Genomic DNA, 5,566 nt, shown 5'->3' on the forward strand with positions numbered 1-5,566 from the left:
AGTATCTATATTTTTTATTTTATCTCCAATTAAGCTATAATTTAATTTTATCATCATCATTAAACATGAATAAAATAGAAGAATTTCTTTAGAATAAGAGGAAATATTTTTTGAGTTTTTAATAAGATAAATTCTAATTATTTACATGTGGTGGCAATGCTTTCTGTCTTCTAAATGAATACTTGAACAGTGCATATGTCTTTTGAATTTGATGTTTAAGACTGTTAAATATGTTGGCTATTGAAAGAATGATGAACACGAGACATGTTATTGATAATCTGAAAAATCATAAAAATGATTCTTGAAGCAAGAAAAAGCAGTGAATACAAAAGCTTGCAGAAAAAAAAACATAGAGAAAGAAAAAGAAAAAGCAAGCAGAAAAAGCCAAAGCTCTTAAAACCAAAAGGCAAGAGCAAAAAGCCAATAGCCCTTAAAACCAAAAGGCAAGGGTAATAAAAAGGACCCCAAGGCTTTGAGCATCAGTGGATAGGAGGGCCTAAAGGAATAAAATCCTGGCCTAAGCGGCTAAACCAAGCTGTCCCTAACCATGTGCTTGTGGCGTGAAGGTGTCAAGTGAAAACTTGAGACTGAGAGGTTAAAGTCAAGGTCCAAAGCAAAAAGAAGAGTGTGCTTAAGAACCCTGGACACCTCTAATTGGGGACTTTAGCAAAGTTGAGTCACAATCTGAAAAGGTTCACCCAATTATGTGTCTGTGGCATTTATGTATCCGGTGGTAATACTGGAAAACAAAGTGCTTAGGGCCACGGCCAAGACTCATAAAGTAGCTGTGTTCAAGAATCAACATACTGAACCAGGAGAATCAATATCACTATCTTAATTCTGAGTTCCTATAGATGCCAATCACTCTGAACTTCAATGGATAAAGTGAGATGCCAAAACTGTTCAGAAGCAAAAAGCTACTAGTCCCACTCATCTAATTAGAATCTGAGCTTCACTCAAAAAAAAAACTCTGAGATATTATTGCTTCTTAAATTATTTGTATTCTATTTTATTTATCTAGTTTCTTGACGACAAGCAACGGTTTAAGTTTGGTGTTGTAATGAGCGGATATTTTATACGCTTTTTGGGGTTAATTTCATATAGTTTTTAGTGTGTTTTAGTTAGGTTTTAGTTTATTTTTACTAGTTTCTAGGCAAAATTCATATTTCTGGACTTTACCATGAGTTTGTGTGTTTTTCTATAATTTCAGGTATTTTCTGGCTGAAATTGAGGGACCTGAGCAGAAATCTGATTCAGGCTGAAAAAGGACTGCTGATGCTGTTGGATTCTGACCTCCCTGTACTCGGAATAGATTTTCTGGAGCTACAAGACTCCAAATGGCGCGCTTTTAATTGCGTTGGAAAGTAGACATCCAGGGCTTTCCAGCAATATATAATAGTCCATACTTTGCTCAAGGATAGATGATGTAAACTGGAGTTCCACGCCAGTTCTATGTTGTAGTCTAGCGTCCAGCGCCAGAAACAGGTTACAAGTTGGAGTTCAACGCCAGAAAAGGATCCAAAGCTGGCGTTGAACGCCCAAAACAGCCCTATGCACGTGATTAGCTTAAGTCTCAGCTCCAGCACACACCAAGTGGGCCCCAGAAGTGAATTTCTGCACTATCCATCTTAGTTTACTCATTTTCTGTAAACCTAGTTTATTAGTCTAGTATTTAAACAACTTTTAGAGACTTATCTTGTATCTCATGACATTTTAGATCTGAACTTTGTACCTTTTGACGGCATGAGTCTCTAAACTCCATTGTTGGGGGTGAGGAGCTCTGCTGTGTCTCGATGAATTAATGCAAGTATTTCTGTTTTCCATTCAAACATGCATGTTCCTATCTAAGATATCCATTCGCACTTCAATATGAATGTGATGAACGTGACAATCATCATCATTCCTCCACGAACGCGTGCCTGACAACCACTTATGTTCCACTGTAGAATGAATGAATATTTCTTAGATCTCTTAATCGGAATCTTTGTGGTATAAGCTAGATTGATGGCAGCATGCAAGAGAATCCGAAAAGTCTAAACCTTGTCTGTGGTATTCCGAGTAGGATTCAGAGATTGAATGATTGTGACGAGCTTCAAACTCGTGAGTGCTGGGCATAGTGACAGATGCAAAAGGATAGTAAATCCTATTCCGGTACGATTGAGAACCTGCAGATGATTAGCCGTGCGGTGACAGCGCATCTGAACCCTTTTCACTGGAAGGATGGATGGTAGCCATTGACAACGGTGATCCACCAACACACAGCTTGCCATAGGAGGACATGCGTGCGTGAATCAGAAAGCAGAGGAAAGCAGAATTTCAGAAGACAAAGCATCTCCAAAACTCCAACATATTCTCCATCATTGCATACAGGTATAATTTGTGTTCTGCCCTTTTATTCCTTGCAATCAAATTTGATAAGTGAATTATTTTATTGTTTTCCTGACTAAGAGTTACAAGATAACCATAGATTGCTTCAAGCCAACAATCTCTATGGGATCGACCCTTACTCACGTAAGGTATTACTTGGACGACCCAGTGCACTTGCTGGTTAGTGGTACGAGTTGTAAAAAGTGTGATTTACAATTCGTGCACCACTTACATACCCATATGGCCTTAACCTTTTCATTATCCATTGCAAACCAATGTTGAGCCTATTATACCCCTTTGTTCTTTACTTTAGCACATCATTAACTCTAAGCGGAAAACAATAATGTCCTTAATTTGAATCCTTGGTTAGCTTAGACTAGTGAGAGTGCTCATAAATTAAGTATGGAGAAAGTTGAATTTGGAAACATTTGGTTTGAGAATTGAGTATGTTAGAATTTTCTGAAAATATGAAAAAAAATGTTTAGGACATGATTCATGCATCCAATAATTTAATCATATGCATTGAGAAAAATAAAAGAAAAGAAAAAAAAAAAAATATATATATATATATATATATATATATATATATATACAAAAAAAAAGAAGTGAGAAAAAGAAAAGAAAAAAGAGCAAAAAGGGGACAAAATGCCCTAAAGTAAGTGGTGAAAGCAATGCATATGTACTGTACTTGAAATTAGAATGCATGAATATGTGAAAAACATAGTTAATGGGCAGTTAGATTTTGCATTGTAATTACATGGATTGTCTTAAGTTAGGTGGGAAAAGTTTAAGTTAATTAAAGGATTCAGATTTTAGTCCACTTGGCCAAATACAATCCTACCTTGACCCTAATCCCATTACAAAAATTAAAAGACCTCTTGATATGTGTATATGTGCATTAAATTTTTGTTGATTGTTAGATGAAGAGCAAGCCTTAGAAAGCAAGGTTAGTAGAGAATTGAGAGAATCGAAACCTTAAACACATGAGTGATTAAAGTGTATACACTTCCGGTGAGGGTTCGATGCTCGATTCTTTGTTCCCGGCTTTCATGAGCTATTTTCTTCTGCAAGTCTATTTGTACTTCATTTTTATGATTTGAATTAGTGAAATCCAGTTCATGTTTGTTCTTGAAGGGTTTATTTACTTTTAACCAAGTAGATAGAAACATTTTTTTGCATGTAGTTGCATTCCTATAGATAGGTTGCATTTCATACATTCTACCATTTCTCTTCACCCCTTTATAGCTTCTCTTGAGCTTAGCATGAGGACATGCTAATGTTTGAGTGTGGGAAGGTTGATAAACCACTATTTTATGGTTTATCTTGTGCTTAATTGAGTGGTTTTTATCAACTCTTTACCCACTTATTCATACTATTCGCATGTTTTATATTTTCCTTCCTGATTTTGTGCTATGATTGAAAGCATGCCTCTTTCATCTTATATTTACTTATTATTAATCCTCTCTTATTACCATTATATGCCTTGATATGTGCGTTAAGTGTTTTCAGGGATTACAGGGCAGGAATGGCTTGGAGGATGGAAAGGAAGCATGCAAAAGTGGAAGGAATACAAGAAGTTGAAGGAACTGCAAAGCTATCAACCTGACCCTCTCACACTAAAACAGTCATAACTTGAGCTACAGAGGTCCAAACGACGCAGTTCTAGTTGCGTTGGAAAGCTAATGTCCGAGGCTTCGATTTGATATATAATATACTATAGTTGCCCTGATGCTAAGTGACGCGAACGCGTGCTCCACGCGGACGCATCGCAGTGACAAAAATCAGCGTGGCAAATTTCTTCTCCAGCAATTTCTGGGCTGTTTTCGACCCAGTTTTTAGCCCAGAAAACACAGATTAGAGGCTATAAAGTGGGAGAATCCATTCATTCATAACAATCAGCTCATAATTCACAATTTTAGGTTTTTAGATGTAGTTTTTAGAGAGAGAGGCTCTCTCCTCTCTCTTAGGATTTAGGATTAGAATTTCTCTTAATTTTAGGATTACTTCTCTTCAAGTACAGGTTTAATATTCCTTTAATTTATTTTCCATTTTTATTTATTACTTTAATTATTATTTATCTTTTCAACTTGACTTATGCTACATTCATGTTTTGATTTTCTTATTTAATACACATTATTGAGGTATTTCAGATTTAAGATTGCTTTGCTTTATTTATATTTATATTGATGCTTTTAATTTAATTTAGATATTTTCTTCCTTTTGGCGTTGGTTAAGTAATTGGTAACGCTTGAGTTGTCAAATAAAGCAGTGATTGAAATTGGGAGTTGCTGATTAATTTGTACTCCAATAACTCTAGTCTTTCCATAGGAATTGACTAGGACCTGAGGATCAAATTAATTTGTCCACTTGACTTAACTGAGTGGGAGCAAAATCCAATTCTCATCACACCTGATAAGGATAACAAGGACAGGATTTCCAGTTCTAAAACCTTGCCAAGAGATTTTATTATTATTATTTTATTTTTCCTGTCAATTAAATTACCTGTTCCTTATTTTAAAAACCCCAATTTACAAGACTCATAACCAATAATAAGAACTGTAACGACCCAATTTTTAATATGTCTAGATCATACCGGAAACTGAGCGCTACCAATTTGTCTTCCTAATTATTATCTATTATTTATCATATGAGCCTGATTCGTTGTTAAACGCGTAGTTAATTTGCGTGGTGTATATTTTTTTTTGAAAACGTTTGGATTAATAGACAGAATCATTTAAAATCAATTCACAAGTAATAACAGATAAAACAGTTATAAACAACCACACAAAAATACGTCACAAGTAGTTGACAACGTTCGGTGACTCAGCCTTTATTAGCATATAGACTGTTAGTTAGAACACCCCTAGATATAGCTAAATAATATCTATATACATATATATACATACAACATCCCAGGTCCTGACCTGTTCAAGAGGTCCCTGAGCTGGCACCTAGGCTAGCCTATACTCTATACTCACCTAGTCCCTCTAAACTACTAAAGCGAGGGAAAGTACGTTCTAGGTCTTCAAAACTCAAGTCAAGTGGAACGTCATCAAAAGATAGAACATCATCTGCTACTCCTCTACACGATCAGACTTTTCCATAGGACGTGTCTCTGGTACCTCATGAAGTAGCCACGCAATAGGAATCTCGTACACAGGATTTAGGTTAAAGTGCGCATACGAACGGGGTGCAGACG

Source organism: Arachis ipaensis, chromosome B6 (genome assembly GCF_059453495.1).
Source record: "Arachis ipaensis isolate K30076 ecotype BB chromosome B6, ASM5945349v1, whole genome shotgun sequence".
Classification (NCBI taxonomy): Eukaryota; Viridiplantae; Streptophyta; class Magnoliopsida; order Fabales; family Fabaceae; genus Arachis; species Arachis ipaensis.